This window comes from Eschrichtius robustus, chromosome 20 (assembly GCF_028021215.1).
Source record: "Eschrichtius robustus isolate mEscRob2 chromosome 20, mEscRob2.pri, whole genome shotgun sequence".
Classification (NCBI taxonomy): domain Eukaryota; kingdom Metazoa; phylum Chordata; class Mammalia; order Artiodactyla; family Eschrichtiidae; genus Eschrichtius; species Eschrichtius robustus.
The window spans coordinates 57,326,693-57,344,723 of NC_090843.1; the positions used below are offsets into that span (position 1 = coordinate 57,326,693).

General features: G+C 40.1%; 1 long non-coding RNA gene across 3 annotated transcripts in view; it reads right to left on the bottom strand.

Annotated features, from left to right (window-relative positions):
• Nucleotides 1-18,031, bottom strand: part of LOC137755110 (uncharacterized) — a 164,810-nt gene that overhangs the window by 37,276 nt on the left and 109,503 nt on the right. The window lies entirely within an intron of this gene.

The following is an 18,031-nucleotide window of genomic DNA, read 5'->3' on the forward strand; positions in this document are numbered from 1 at the left end:
ATAATTATATCAGATGTAAATAATTATATCAGATGTATATCCCTGGCAGTCCAGTGGTTGAGACTTCACGCTCTCACTGTGGAGGGCCTGGGTTCGATCCCTGGTCAGGGAGCTAAGATCCCACAAGCTGTGTGGTGGAAAAAAAAAAAGTAAATGGTTAAACACTCCAATGAAAGACAGATGATCAGATTGGATGAATCAAGGTCCAAGTGTATTCTGCTTATAACAAATCCACTTTAAATGTAATGATATAAATAGGTTAAAGATAAGAGTTGAAAAACATATGCAATGAAAATACCAGTAGAAGAAAGAATAGCAAAAGAAAAAAAACCAACACACACACACACACACACACACACCCCAAAAAAACTCAATCAAAAAATGGGCTGAAGACCTAAGCAGACATTTCTCCAAAGAAGAGATACAGATGGCCAACAGGCACATGAAAAGATGCTCAATGTCACTAATGATTAGAGAAATGCAAATCAAAACCACAGTGAGGTATTACCTCATACTGGTCAGAATGGCCATCATCAAAAAGTCTACAAATATTAAATGCTGGAGAGGATGTGGAGAAAAGGGAACCCTCCTACACTGTTGGTGGGAATGTAAATTGGTGCACCCACTATGGAGAACACTATGGAGGTTCCTTAAACTAAAAATAGAGCCACCATATGATCCAGCAATCCCATTCCTGGGTATATATCCAGAAAAGACAAAAACTCTTAATTCGAAAAGATACATGCATCTCAATGTTCACAGCAGCACTATTTACAATAGCCAAGACATGGAAACAACCCAAGTGCCCAGATGATTGGCTTAAGAAGATGTGGTACATATACATACAAAGGAATATTACTCAGCCACAAAAATGAATGAGATATTGCCATTAGCAGCAACATGGATGGACCTAGAGAATGTTATACTTAGTGAAGCCAGACAGAGAAAGACAAATATTATATGATATCACTTATATGTGGAACCTAAAAGTAATACAAATGAATCTATATACAAAACAAACAGACTCACAACATAGAAAACAAACTTACGGTTACCAAAGGGTAAAGGGAGGTGGGGAGGGATAAATTAGGAGTATGGGATTAACAGATCCAAACTACTATCCATAAAATAGATAAGCAACAAAAATTTACTGTATAGCACAGGGAATTATATTCAGTATCTTCTAATAACCTATAATGGAAAATAATCTGAAAAAAAAAACCGGAATCACCTTGTTGTACACCTGAAACTAACACAATACCGTAAATCAACTATACTTCAATTGAAAAATGAATGGAATGGGTATATTAACATTAGACAAACTAGACTTCACATCAAGCAGTGTTATCAGGAATAAAAGAGAGACATTACAGAATGAAAAAAAAAGGTCATCCCAACAAGAATTCGTAACAATCCTAAATGTATATGCACCTAAGAACAAGGATGCAAAATACAGTGAAGAGAAAACTGATACAACTGAAAGGATAAATGGACAAATCGACAATTATACTTGGAAATTTCACCTACTCCCCTCTCCATAATCAACAGAACACGCAAATCAGGAGAACACAGAAAGTCAGCAAGGATATAGAAGACCTGAACAACACCATTAACCAACTTGACCTAATTGACATTTATAGAACACGCCAATTAGGCATCAGAACAGCATCAGAACAACACTTTCCATGTACACACTGAAAATTCACCAAGACGGATTATATTTTGGGCCATGCAAGAAACCTTAACAAATTTAAAATAATTGAAAATCATACAAAGCACGTCTCTGACCATAATGGAATTAAACTAGAAATCTGCAACAGAAAGATATCTGAAAAATCCCCCAAATATTTGGAAATTGAAACACACTTGTAAATTGTTCATGAGTCAGGAAAACTATCTCAGTGGAAATCAGAAAATAAAAGAAACAAAAATACAACATATCAAAACCTCTATGAGGCATTAGAGCAGTGCTTAGCGGCATTGGTTGCTAGTAACTGTTTAATAATAGGCTCTCTGGAAGGGGGAAGACGCCCTAGTGCATAGTATTTCTGACTTCTGTGGTGTAAATACTCCCACTCCAGCTGATTTCAAGGTGACATCACTGAACACAAGGTTGGGAAGAGGTGGGCACAATTGATTCTCACGGCTCCAGGTCACAAGTGCCTGAAGGGAAATTGTAGCATTAAATACTTATATTAGAAAAGATGAAAGCTCTCAAATTTAAAAAAATCTAGCTTTGCATTTAGAAAATGAAAAAGAGCAAATTAAACCCAAAACAAGCAGAAGGAAGGAAATAATAAAGAGCAGAAATCAGTGAAATCAAAAATAGAAAAAAAAAATCAGTGAAACCAAGAGCTGGTTCTTTGCAAAGATCAATAAATCCACAAACCTCTAGTCATGACCAAGAAAAAGAGACAAGTGACAAACTGCCAATATCAGAAATGGAAATGGAGAGATCACTATAGACTCTACTCACATTAAAAGGATAATAAAGGAATATTATGAACAATTATACCATGTATTTGACAACTCAGATGAAATGGACTAACTACTTGAAAGACTTGAACTACCAAAACTCAAGAAGAAATAGATAACTTGAATAGTTCTATATTAAAGAGGGTTCTGGACCCAATTCCAGCATGGGGGTGGGAGGGTTTTTCCATATCGACAATTCTCCGACACTAGCTGGGTGTCCTAAAATTCAATACAATTCTGACACTATCTACCTGGAGATAGCATCAGATCCCACATGTTAAGAGTTCAGTCTTTTTTTTTTTTTTTTGGCCACACTTGTGGGATCTTAGTTCCCTGACCAGGGATCAAACCCAGGCCTATGGCAGTGAAAGTGTGGAGTCCTAACCACTGGACCACTAGGGAAGTCCCGAAAGTTCAGTCTTACAAGACTGCCTCTCCCCACGTACCCCCCTGCCCCCATGCACCCCACCCCCGCCCCCATGCACACATGTGTGCACACACTTACCCACCTACCCACACACACACACTTCAGATGCCAGTTGCAAGTCCAGGTTATCAATTGTGCTTCTAACCAACTGGCTATAGATGGGAGGTTCCAACGACGCCCTCCTTGGATTCAATTAACTTGCTAGAGAGGCTCATAGAACTCAGAGAAACATTTTACTTACTAGACCACTGGTTTATTGTAAAAGGACACTACTCAGGAACAGCCAGCTAGAAGAGATGCATAGGGGAAGGTATGGGGAAAGGGCTCAGAGCTTCCAGGCTCCCTCTGAATGTACCACTCTCCCCAAATCTCTATGTGTTCACTAACCCGGAAGCTCTCTCGATCCTTTTGGGTTTTTATGGAGGCTTCATTACATAGTCATGAAACTGAGTCCCCCTAAAACCAAGTTCCTCTGCCGAGTTTATGATTAGCCTCTCTATCCAAAACTTTATTCCTTTTCTTGTCCCACACATGTTCTCCCTCAAGATTGAGGAGGATCAAAGAAAAGGGGGGACTGTGACTGAGCAGGACCTTATGGGGTCTTCCCATGACAGATTCCGGCCCCCGCCCCCCGCCATGTCCTCCACCTGCCTCTTGTTTGTAGAAAATCTTTAGCTGCCTAGGCCTTCCCTGAGTTCCAAAGAACAAATTTAATCAGAAGTGAGAAAATGCAGAGACAGAGGAAAACAGTTAAGCAAGACAAAATAATAATAGTTTACCCATTAAACAAAGTCAAGGACCTTTAGTACCTCCTCAAGGGCTAGACAGTATTCTGAGGCATATCCTTGAGCCGTTTTGCAGATACTGAAACCCCCACCAGGTGGAAGAAGTTAACTGCACGCTGACCACAAGCACACAGACCTCAGACAGGTTGGAACCAGAAGCTTAATGATGTTGACTCCCAATTACCTCACCACCAACCAGTCAGAAGAGTGTCCACGAGTTGATCATGCATCTCACAACCCTCTCCTTTACCCTATCTTTAAAAACCCTTCCCTGAAATCCAACAGGGAGTTTGGGTCTTTTGAGAATTAGTGGCCTGGACTCCTTGTTTGGCCTTAACAATAAATGCTGCACTTTCCTTCACCACAACCTGGTGTCAGTGGACTGGCTTTATTGCACACAGGTGAGCAAAGTTTGGCTTGGTAACAGCCACAGTCGATTAAATCATTAGCCTTTGGTGATTGATCCAACCTCCAGCCCCTCTCCCCTCCCCAGAGGTCAGGTGAGTTGGATGGAAATTCCAACACTCTAATTACATAGTCAGCTTCTCCAGCGACCAGCTCCCATCCTTAGGTGCTATCCAAAAAAGTCACCTTATTAACATAGCAAAAAACACCTTATTGCTCTCATCACTTAGGAAATTCCAAGCGTTCTAGAAGCTCTGTGCCAGAAATGGGGATGAAGACTAAATACATATTTCTTATTAAAAATCACAATATTACATATATCAAAGAAATTGAATTTATAGTTAAAAACCTTCCAACAACAAAAACTCCAGGTACAGACAGTTCTGCTACCAAACATTTTGGGGGAGAAATAATACCAGTTCTACACAATATCTTCGGAAAACAGAAGAGGGGAGAATACTTCCCATTTCATTTGATGAGGCCAGCCTTACCGTATTACTGAAGCCAGGTAAAGATGTTGAACCAGGTTCGTTCTCCGACGCACAGCAAGCCAAACACTGAGATGCCGAGGTTTGCAGCAGAGGAAGGACTTATTCACAGGGCAGCCAAACGAAGAGAACAAATCTCAAACCCGCCTCCCTGAATGCAAGAGGCTCAGGGTATTTATAGGATAAAGCTGGTGGGTGGGGAGCATGGGGAGCATGGAGAAAGGTGATTGGAGCTAACAAAAAGGTGAAACAATTGTTCTGCGCAGGTGCAATGAACCTACATGCTTCTTCATGGGACACATGTCCAGAAAGTGGCAGCGACAGCATGTTCTCAGGGTGGAGCTCCTGGCCCTCTGACTTCAAAAGGTTATCGGACATTCGCACATGCCCAGGTAGGGGATCGGTAGTTCCAATCAGTCTTAACTAGCTCAAGCTGGAACTGGACACAGCTGACTCCAAGTTTCTGAAAAAACAACTTGGGCAAACACCTTATTGTTTAGGCTACGTGATGCTTGGAGGACATGCAAATTTTTGCAAAAACAATTAAAGTGAGCCTGATCAGTGAAGGCAGTTTACAAGTTTAATGGATCTAACTGATGATTGCCCTCAGTTTCAAAGACATAACAAGAAAGAAAAACTGCAAACCAATGTCCTCCATGAACACAGAGGGGAAAATCTATAACAATACATTATCAAATCGAATTCAGCAGCATGTAAAAAATGTAATAATCACATCCAAGAGGAGTTCATCCTGGGAATGCAAGGCTGGTATATACAGTTGAAAATCAATCAATGAAATTTACCATCTTAAGAGTAAAGAAAAAAATTCATGTGATCATCTCAATACATGAAGAAAAGGCATGTGACGACATCCATTCATGATAACAATCAGCAAAATATGAATAGAAGGGAACTTCCTCAACCTGATGAAGTTGAAAACCTACAACTAACATCATATTTAATCATGAAATACTGAATGCTTTTCCCCAACATCAGGCACAAGTGAAAGTTGTCCATTCTCACTGCTCCTATTCAACATCACTGGAAGTTTTAGCCAGTGCAACAATGCAAGAAAATAAATAAAAGATACACTGATTGGAAAGGAAGAAATAAAATTGTCCTCATTTCCATTCGATATGATTATCTACATAGAAAATGCAAAGAATCTACAAAAAAGCTCCTGCAACTAATAAGTATGCCTTTCAAGACTGCACGATGCATGATCAATATACAAAAGTTAATTGTATGTCTATATAGTAGCAATGAACAATTGGAATGTGAAATAAGAAAGAACAATTTGCGGGCTTCCCAGGTGGCGCAGTGGTTGAGAATCTGCCTGCCAATGCAGGGGACACGGGTTCGAGCCCTGGTCTGGGAAGATCCCATATGCCACGGAGCGACTAGGCCTGTGAGCCACAATTGCTGAGCCTGCGCGTCTGGAGCCTGTGCTCCGCAACAAGAGAGGCCGCGACAGTGAGAGGCCCGCGCACCGCGATGAAGAGTGGGCCCCACTTGCCGCAAATGGAGAAAGCCCTCGCACAGAAACGAAGACCCAACACAGCCATAAATATAAAAATAAATAAATTAAAAAAAAAAAAAAAGCTCTCATCACAAGGAAAAAGAAATGTAGCTGTGTGGTGATGGATGTTAACTAGACTTATTAAAAAAAAAAAAAAAGAAAGAACAATTTGCAACCACACCAGAAAAAAGAAATACTTAGTAGGTATAAATCTAACAAAATATGTACATGATCTCTATGCTGGAATCTATAGAATACTAATGAAAGAAATCAAAGCAGACCAAATAAATGGAGAGATATACTTTGTTCATGGATTGGAAGACTCAATAATGTTAAATATCAATTCTCCTCAATATATCTATAGATTCATGCAATCCCAATTTAAAAAAACAGCAGAAATTTTTGTTAGTAATTTTTGTCAGTATCAATAAGCAGATTCTAAAACGTATAGCAAAAGGAAAAAGGAAATAGAATAGCTAAAACAGTTTTGGAAATGACGAACAAAGTTTCAAGACTCATGCTACTTGATTTCAAGACTTTCTATTAAGCTGCAGTAATCAAGTCAGTGTGGTACTGGCTGAAAGATAAGATCATAGAATAAAATAGGTTGTCCAAAAATAGACACAAATATGGTTAGCTGAGTTTTGGCAAAGATGCAAAGGCAATTCAATTGAGAAAAAAATACCTTTCAAGAAGAGGTGCTGGAACACCATTTCCATATGCAATCCACAGGTAAAAAAAAAAAAAAAAAAAAAAAAAAAATCAACCTTGGCCCATTCCTCACACTTCATACAAAAATTAACTTGGAATAGATCACAGACCTAAATATAAAATGTGAAAAAATAGGAATTCCCTGGTGGTCCAGTGCTTAGGACTTGGCACTTTCACTGCCATGGGCCTAGGTTCAATCCCTGGTCAGGGAACTAAGATCCTGCAAGCCACGTGGTGTGGCCAAAAAAAAAAAAAAAATGAAAGAGTAAAACTTCTAGAAGAAAACATAGGAGAGAATCTTTATGACCTTTTGTTAGGCACAGGCAAACACAATCTGCAAAAGAGAAAAATAAAGTTTACCTCCTCATAATTAAAAACGTCTTCTCTGCTGAAAACACTGTTAAGAGATGAAAAGACATCCTCACTTCCTGAGACCTTACTTGTTGGGAGAAAGTATTTGCAAATCACATACCTTAAAAGGTCTTATATCTAGAATACATAAATTACTCCCAAAACAACAATGAGAAAACAAGAAACTCAATAAAAAATGTTTGAAAAGATACTTCCCCAAAAAAGATATACAAGTGTCAAATAAGGACATGAACAGATGCTCATTATAATTAGTCATTAGCAAAATGTAACTTAAAAGCACAATGGCATACTTCTATACACCTACTAGAATGGCCAACACTCCCCCGCCACAAGTCACCCCGTCTCCCCTAAGCTGTACTGGCAAAGATGCACAGCAACTGGAACTCTCATACATTGCTAGTGAGAGGCTGAATCTACAAAAGGACAATGGCCAGAATCATATAAAGAAACAGAGACATGACCAACAACCACTGGAGCAACCAGCCAGAGATGTTAAACCACACCTCTGAAGCAACCAGTCTAGAAAGCCAACCCACAACCTTTGCAGTAGTTGGCCCCAAACGGTCAGGACTTTGTCAATAACCGCCAGCTTCCCTAATTTTTGCCCCTGCTTCCAATTTAGGACCAACCAGAGAAAGATATACGGGCTCCCTTAACCAATCACATAGGATGCCCCACTTCTAGTTAGCTCGGGCCTACAGCCTTTGCAAGGCCAACAGCCTCCAATCAGGAAATACCTGAAGCCATCCCTTTTATCCATTGTAAAGCTTTTGAGCTACCCCGCCTGCCAAACACAAGTGATACTGGCTGACTCCCTTGCCATATAGTAAGCTCTGAGTAAACAACCTCTGTTTGCTCTCATATGGGCGATCTTTGTTTATTTCCCCACTGGTGGGAATGCAAATTTTCATGGCCTAGAGAAATCCACAAGGTTCCACAAATTTCTGTGGAAGTCTTCAGACTAGTAGTCTCACTATAACTCTGGCCTCTAATCCCAGCTCGCAACATTGTGTCTCTGAATGGTCATTGAATAAACTTGGATGCAAAATTCGGTTCACATCAGATCACATCACATCAAATATTTCATAACATTTATGAAAGGTCCAGAAGGTTTAATGGAGGAAACACATCATGCAGCACGGAGCATTCAGCAATCTCTTTGCCCTCCCATATCCTGCTACATTTCTCCCACGACAGTTAGGAGCAATATTTATAATGAATTAAATTACACAGCTGGGGGACTTCCCTGGTGGCTCAGTGGTTAAGAATCCTCCTGCAAATGCAGCGGCACGGGTTAGAGCCCTGGTCTGGGAAGATCGCACATGCCGCAGAGCAACTAAGCCCGTGCACCACAACTACTGAGCCTGCACTCTAGAGCCCGCAAGCCACAACTACTGAAGCCCACGTGCCACAACTACTGAAGCCCGTGAGCCGAGAGCCCATGCTCCGCAACAATAGAAGCCCCCAAAATGAGAAGCCTGCGTGCCGCAACGAAGAGTAGCCCCCGCTCGTCGCAACTAGAGAAAAGCCCGCATGCAGCAACAAAGACCCCATGCAGCTAAAAATAAATAAGTAAATAATAAAATAAATAGATAAACAAAAACCTTGAGGATATTTTTAAAAAAATTACACAGCTGGGTCCCACTTTGATGGAATAACACTTGTAAAATACACTGTTAACATATGTTAAGGTCCTTATACTTCCTTCCACAATTTCAGCTGGCCCTACTATACTGGAGCCTCAGTTTTGGATTTTTGAGTTCCAAAAGCCTGGACGTAAAGGGATAGGGAATGACTCCTGTGCATAGATGATGGCTGTGGGAAAAGACAAGCCATGCCTGTACCTTTGATTGCAGCCAACGGGTCACCTACTGACTGTTTGCCCTAAAACCCTGCTTAGCCCCTGTCTGAAATATCTCACATGGGTGGCCCTTCTTACTACATCGATGTTATTTGTTAATTGCTTTGCTGATTGATCAGTTTTCTAATAGCACTTCCATCGACTTGGTTCAGTCTTCTATCTTTTTCAACACTTGGAGTTTCACTCTGCAGCCAACTAGATGGGCAAGGTTGGTAGCTGGTGCTAGTAAGGGAGGAATGTATATGAGTAAGGACTAATTCTGTAAGTGGTCAGTTCATCATGAATACTTTCTGGCTTTACATAAGCTTATGAGTTTGGGGATTCAGAAAATAAGTATGTGGACCATATGAGTTATTTATTGCTACATTATCATTACCTCAGTGGCTTAGGGCAACAAACACTTATTACCTCATACAATTTCTGAGAGTCAGGTGGTTCTAGCTCAGGTCTCTCATGAGGTTTCAGTCAAGATGTTGGCTGGGGCTGTAGTCATCTTAAGGCTTAACTGGGGCTGGAGGAACTCACTCACATGGCTCTTGGCTGGAGGTCTGTTTTTCACTGGCTTGTGGCAGGAGAGCTCAGTTTATTGCCATGTGGAGTGCTCCATAGAGTTTCTTTTCTTTTTTTTTTTTAATAAATTTATTTATTTATTTATTTATTTATTTATTTTTGGCTGCGTTGGGTCTTCAGGCTTCCTCTAGTTGCGGTGAGTGGGAGCTACTCTTCATTGTGGTGCGCGGGCTTCTCGTTGCGGTGGCTTCTCTTGTTGCGGAGCACAGGCTCTAGGCGTGCGGGCTTCAGTAGTTGTGGTTCGTGGGCTCTAGAGCACAGGCTCAGCAGTTATGGCGTACAGGCTTAGCCGTTCTGTGGCATGTGGGATCTTCACAGACCAGGGCTCGAAACTGTGTGCCCTTCATTGGCAGGCGGATTCTTAACCACTGCGCCACCAGGGAAGTCCTACAGAGTTTCTTAATTGTCCTCATGACATAACAGCTGACTTCTCCCAGAAAAGCAGCTGAAGAGACACAGAGAGAAGGAGAGAAGGGGAGAGAGAGAGGGAGATGTCTTTTAGCTTCAGAAGTCATATACCATCACTTCTGCCATAGTCTATTGGTTACAAAGACCAACCTTGATACAGTTTGGGAGGAGACTATGCAAGGGCATGAATACCATGAGTTGTGGGTCCCTGGGGACTGTTCTGGAGACTGGCTACCACTGTATGCCCTCTGGCCCCCAACGATTCATATTCCTTCCACATGCCAAATACACTCATCCCCTGTCAGGGCACCCCAAAGTCTAATCCCATTATAGCATCAGCCTGAAGTCCAGAATTTCATCATCTAAATCAGGTCCAGGTATAGATGAGGTTTCTCAAGTATATATTCTATTTTATTTTTAATAAATTTATGTATTTATTTTTTAATTTTTGGCTGCGTTGGGTCTTCATTGCTGTGCATGGGCGTTCTCTAGTTGTGGCAAGCGGGGGCTACTCTTCATTGTGGTGCATGGGCTTCTCATTTTGGGGGTTTCTCTTGTTGCGGAGCACAGGCCCTAGGCGCAGGGGTTTCAGTAGTTGTGGCACACAGGCTCAGTAGTTGTGGCACACGGGCTGTAGAGCACAGGCTCAGTAGTTGTGGTGCACAGGCTTAGTTGCTCCGTGGCGTTTGGGATCTTCCCGGACCAGGGATCGAACCTGTGTCCCCTGCACTGGCAGGCAGATTCTTAACCACTGCGTCACCAGGGAAGTCCCTCAAGTATATATTCTTAAGTACAGTTTCTCCAGTGAAATTCCTCTTCTTCTGAAGACCTGTGAACTAAAGAGAAAGTCATCTGCCTCGCTCCCCCACCATACAGTGGTGGGCTAGGCATAGGATAACATACTCATTCCTATTCAAAAAGCAGGGAGAGGGCAGACAGCAGAAGCAAGAAGAACTACAGTCCTGCAGCCTGTGGAACAAAAACCACATTCACAGAAAGATAGACAAGATGAAAAGGCAGAGGGTTATGTACCAGATGAAGGAACAAGATAAAACCCCAGAAAAACAACTAAATGAAGTGGAGATAGGCAACCTTCCAGAAAAAGAATTCAGAATAATGATAGTGAAGATGATCCAGGACCTCGGAATAAGAATGGAGGCAAAGATCGAGAAGATGCAAGAAGTGTTTAACAAAGACCTAGAAGAATTAAAGAACAAACAAACAGAGATGAACAATACAATAGCTGAAATGAAAAATACACTAGAAGGAGTCAATAGCAGAATAACTGAGGCAGAAGAACGGATAAGTGACCTGGAAGACAGAATGGTGGAATTCACTGTTGCAGAAGAGAATAAAGAAAAAAGAATGAAAAGAAATGAAGACAGCCTAAGAGACCTCTGGGACAACATGAAATGCAACAACATTCGCATTATGGGGGTCCCAGAAGGAGAAGAGAGAGAGAAAGGACCAGAGAAAATATTTGAAGAGATTATAGTTGAAAACTTCCCTAACATGGGAAAGGAAATAGCCACCCAAGTCCAGGAAGCGCAGACAGTCCCATACAGGATAAACCCAAGGAGAAACACACCAAGACACATAGTAATCAAAGTGGCAAAAATTAAAGACAAAGAAAAATTATTGAAAGCAGCAAGGGAAAAACGACAAATAACATACAAGGGAACTCCCATAAGGTTAACAGCTGATTTCTCAGCAGAAACTCTACAAGCCAGAAGGGAGTGGCATGACATACTTAAAGTGATGAAAGGGAAGAACCTACAACCAAGATTACTCTACCCGGCAAGGATCTCATTCAGATTCGATGAAGAAATCAAAAGCTTTACAGACGAGCAAAAGCTAAAAGAATTCAGCACCACCAAACCAGCCCTACAACAAATGCTAAAGGAACTTCTCTAAGTGCGAAACACAAGAGAAGAAAAGGACCTACACAAACAAACCCAAAACAATTAAGAAAATGGTCATAGGAATATACATATTGATAATTACCTTAAAAGGGAATGGATTAAGTGCTCCAACCAAAAGACACAGGCTTGCTGAATGGATACAAAAACAAGACCCATATATATGCTGTCTACAAGAGACCCACTTCAGACCTAGGGACACATACAGACTGAAAGTGAGGGGATGGAAAAAGATATTCCATGCAAATGGAAATCAAAAGAAAGCTGGAGTAGCAATACTCATATCAGATAAAATAGACTTTAAAATAAAGAATGTTACAAGAGACAAGGAAGGACACTACATAATGATCAAGGGATCAAGCCAAGAAGAAGATATAACAATTATAAATATATATGCACCCAACATAGGAGCACCTCAATACATAAGGCAACTTGCTAACAGCTATAAAAGAGGACATCCACAGTAACACAATAATAGTGGGGGACTTTAACACCTCACTTACACCAATGGACAGATCATCCAAACAGAAAATTAATAAGGAAACCCAAGCTTTAAATGACACAATAGACCAGATAGATTTAATTGATATTTATAGGACATTCCATCCAAAAACAGCAGATTACACTTTCTTCTCAAGTGCGCACGGAACTTTCTCCAGGATAGATCACATCTTGGGTCACAAATCAAGCCTCAGTAAATTTAAGAAAATTGAAATCATATCAAGCATCTTTTCTGACCACAACGCTATGAGATTAAAAATCAATTACAGGGAAAAAAACGTAAAAAATACAAACACTTGGAGGCTAAACAACACGCTACTAAATAACCAAGAGATCACTGAAGAAATCAAAGAGGAAATCAAAAAATACCTAGAGACAAATGACAATGAAAACACGACGATTCAAAACCTATGGGATGCAGCAAAAGCAGTTCTAAGAGGGAAGTTTGTAGCAATACAAGCCTACCTCAAGAAACAAGAAACATCTCAAATAAACAATCTAACCTTACACCTAAAGGAACTAGAGAAAGAAGAACAAACAAAGCCCAAAGTTAGCAGAGGGAATGAAATCATAAAGATCAGAGCAGAAATAAATGAAATAGAAACAAAGCAAACAATAGCAAAGATCAATAAAACTAAAAGCTGGTTCTTTGAGAAGATAAACAAAATTGATAAGCCATTAGCCAGACTCATCAAGAAAAAGAGGGAGAGGACTCAAATCAATAAAATTAGAAATGAAAAAGGAGAAGTTACAATAGACACCGCAGAAATACAAATCATCCTAAGAGACTACTACAAGCAACTCTATGCCAATAAAATGGACAACCTGGAAGAAATGGACAAATTCTCAGGAAGGTATAACCTTCCAAGACTGAACCAGGAAGAAATAGAAAATATGAACAGACCAATCACAAGTCATGAAATAGAAACTGTGATTAAAAATCTTCCAACAAACATAAGTCCAGGACCAGATGGCTTCACAGGTAAATTCTAACAAACATTTAGAGAAGAGCTAACACGCATCCTTCTCAAACTCTTCCAAATAATTGCAGAGGAAGAAACACTCCCAAACTCATTTTACGAAGCCACCATCACCCTGATACCAAAACCAGACAAAGATACTACAAAAAAGGAAAATTACAGACCGATATCACTGATGAATATAGATGCAAAAATCCTCAACAAAATACTAGCAAACAGAATCCAACAACACATTAAAAGGATCATACACCACGATCAAGTGGGATTTATCTCAGGGGTGCAAGGATTCTTCAGTATATGCAAATCAATCAATGTGATACACCATATTAACAAATTGAAGAAGAAAAACCAGATGATCATCTCAATAGATGCAGAAAAAGCTTTTGACAAAATTCAACACCCATTTATGATAAAAACTCTCCAGAAAGTGGGCATAGAGGGAACCTACCTCAACATAATAAAGGCCACATACGACAAACACACAGCAAACATCATTCTCAATGGTGAAAAACTGAGAGCATTTCCTCTAAGATCAGGAACGAGACAAGGATGTCCACTCTCACCACTATTACTCAACATAGTTCTGGAAGTCCTAGCCATGGCAATCAGAGAAGAAAAAGAAATAAAAGGAATCCAAATTGGAAAAGAAGAAGTAAAACTGTCACTGTTTGCAGATGACATGACACTATACATAGAGAATCCTAAAGATACCACCAGAAAACTAGTGGAGCTAATCAATGAATTTGGTAAAGTTGCAGGATACGAAATTAACGCACAGAAATCTCCTGCATTCCTATACACTAATGATGAAAAATCCGAAAGAGAAATTAAGGAAACACTCCCATTTACCATTGCAACAAAAAGAATAGAATACCTAGGAATAAACCTACCTAGGGAGACAAAAGACCTGTATGCAGAAAACTATAAGACACTGATGAAAGAAATTAAAGATGATACCAACAGATGGAGAGATATACCATGTTCTTGGATTGGAAGAATCAATATTGTGAAAATAACTATACTACCCAAAGCAACCTATAGATTCAATGCAATCCCTATCAAATTACCAATGGCATTTTTTACAGAAGAAGAACAAAAAAATCTTAAAATTTGTATGGAGACACAAAAACCCTGAGTAGCCAAAGCGGTACTGAGGGAAAAAAACGGAGCTGGAGGAATCAGACTCCCTGACTTCAGACTATACTACAAAGCTACAGTAATCAAGACAATACGGTACTGGCACAAAAACAGAAATATAGATCAATGGAACAGGATAGAAAGCCCAGAGATAAACCCAGGCAGCTGTGGTCAGCTAATCTATGACAAAGGAGGCAAGGATATACAATAGAGAAAAGACAGTCTCTTCAATAAGTGGTGCTGGGAAAACTGGACAGCTACATGTAAAAGAATGAAATTAGAATACTCCCTAACACCATACACAAAAATAAACTCAAAATGGATTAGAGACCTAAATGTAAGGCCAGACACTATAAAACTCTTAGAGGAAAACATAGGAAAACACTCTTAATCACAGCAAGATCTTTTTTGATCCACCTCCTAGAGTAATGGAAATAAGAACAAAAATAAACACATGGGACCTAATGAAACTTAAAAGTTTTTGCACAGCAAAGGAAACCATAAACAAGATGAAAAGACAACCCTCAGAATGGGAGAAAATATTTGCAAACGAATCAACGGACAAAGGATTAATCTCCAAAATATATTAACAGCTCATGCAGCTCAATATTAAAAAAACAAACTAACCCAATCAAAAAATGGGCAGAAGACCTAAACAGACACTTCTCCAAAGAAGACATACAGATGGCCAAGAAGCACATGAAAAGCTGCTCAACATCACTAATTATTAGAGAAATGCAAATCAAAACTACAATGAGGTATCACCTCACACCAGTTAGAATGGGCATCTTCAGAAAATCTACAAACAACAAATGCTGGAGAGGGTGTGGAGAAAAGGGAACCCTCTTGCACTGTTGGTGGGCATGTAAATTGATACAGCAACTACGGAGAACAGTATGGAGGTTCCTTAAAAAACTAAAAATCGAATTACCATATGACCCAGCAATCCCACTATTAGGCATATACCCAGAGAAAACCGTAATTCAAAAAGACACATGCATCCCAATGTTCACTGCAGTACTATTTACAATAGCCAGGTCATGGAAGCAACCTAAATGCCCATCGACAGACGAATGGATAAAGAAGATGTGGTACATATATATAATGGAATATTACTCAGCCATAAAAAGGAACGAAATTGGGTCATTTGTAGAGACGTGGATGGATCTAGAGACTGTCATACAGAGTGAAGTAAGTCAGAAAGAGAAAAACAAATATCGTATATTAACGCATGTATGTGGAACCTAGGAAAATGGTACAGGTGAACCGGTTTGCTGGGCAGAAATTGAGACACAGATGTAGAGAACAAATGTATGGACACCAAGGGGGGAAAGTGGTGGTGGGGTGGTGGTGGTGGTGGTGGTGTGATGAATTGGGAGATTGGGATTGACATATATACACTAATATGTATTAAATGGAAAACTAATAAGAACCTGCTGTATAAAAAAATAAATAAAATAAAATTCAAAAATTCAAGAAAATAAAAGGGGGGGGTGGAAATAGCCCGGGTTGCTTTATGTTTTTACCTCTCAAAGTTAAAACGGCATCTAATCTACCTGCAAGTTACTGTGAATGACTTTTGGGTGTCTTCCTAACTCTTCAATCACACTCTTAACCTGTAAGAAAATTATTAGGTTTGTGCTATTTCTACAGATGATGACTTTTATCCACTATATTTTGATTTTTCTGAATTTCATTTAGAAAAGAAAGTTTGAACTTCGGTTTCAGGGCTTCCCTTATAGCCACACTCGATCACAGTTAAGGCTTTTATGATAGCATTTATAGTCTTGAATTTTTTTCAAGATTAAATTTTTGAGATTACAAAAATAACTCATGCTTCTGTAAAATATTTTAAAAATTCTAAAGTATGTAAAAAATGAAAGTCCCTTCTCCACCTTTTCCCACTCCCTAGAAATAATCCTTGCTAATACTTTGATGTCCACTCTTTCAGTTATTTTTCTATGTTTATTGTGGACACAGTTTATGCTCATTGTTGACGGAGTTTTTAAAGTTTGAGGATAACTTTTGTCCATGGAGAGAACACTCCACAAATATTGGTATTTTATTTAATACTCGATTTATTAAACATTTATCTATAAACAGAACTTTGAAAAATAAATTTTAATATTTAAACATTGCTTGCATACTTCATTAAATTTCCTTAAATAATCTAAACTGCAATTACAAATTTAATATGATGATTCTTTTGAATACAATTTAAACAGTACGCAAAAGGAACACAAATACAATGATTACAAGACTTACTGTCATTATACGTAAATCTGTTTTAACATACCAACACCATGGATTTAATTACTTTGTTGGTTTCTACTTGTTCTGGTTTTTCTCTAGGAATAAGATATTTTCTCAAGGTTGCTAAAATACTTCTTTTGATGTTTTCTTGGTGTTACCAAAATCTTGCCAGATTCCCTCATATCCCGCAGAGAATATTGTCTCAGATCCTTGAATGCACTGAGGCTACAGAATAGGGCTTCTCAGCAGATTGATTCACACTTGGGGCTCTGAAGCTTGTTGTTTCTTCCAAGGAGCTATCTTTGCTCCAGTAAAACTTCTCCTGTTACCCCAAATAGTCTTTTAATGTTTGCATCTTCTACATAAGTTTTTAATTTCTGCAATCTCTTTCTCCTCTGAAATGATGGATTCCTTTAGTTTCACTTGGCTAGAGTTATGGAACTTCTGGTTTTGTCATTATGATAAATTGACTTGCTTTGTTAGTATCATTAAAAAATTATGCGTGCATTCTTAATGTCTTATGGTTAAGGTGGCGTCTAGTGGATTTTGCTTCTCTTTAGGACATTTGGCTAATTCAGCATCTCAGGACTCCCTTTCTCCTTGGTCACAGAGTGTGAGTACCAGTGTTGGTTAAGGGGTTGGATCTCCTTTCTACCTGGTTATCATGTGCAGCACATGGCGCTGATCAGTCCTTCCTGTTCTTGGAAGTTATTTTTTCCTGGGACTACTTGGCTCCCAAATGCTGCTGGGTCCCGTCTCCTTGCCGTCTTCATCCTCCCTTGCAGCCTTGAGCACGACCCTTGGCAGTGGTGAACCAACTTGTGAGGCGCGCGCGCGTGTGTGTGTGTGTGTGTGTGTGTTCGCGCGCGCGCTTAGATGGAGGGGGGCACCAGCCACTCCCACCATCTGTCTTCCGGGCCAGGCGTCGATTCCTTCTTCCTGCATGTTTTCTGCCCAAATCCGCATCTGCTTCCCCCTACCACCCTCCTCCCACCTCTGCGCCCCCTGCCCGCCCCCGGGGGCCCCGCCTTCTTGGGATCAGGGCTGAGCTCTGGGCTGCGCGGAGCTGAGGACCCCAGAGCGCGGCCAGGCGGGGTTGGTTGGAGACCTGCCACCCACACCCCGAACTCCTCAAGGCTTCGGAGGGGCGTGGTCTCGGGCCCAGTTATTTAGCGCATCCACTCTTCTTCCCGCTCAGAAGGGGGGAAACTTCTTTGGGC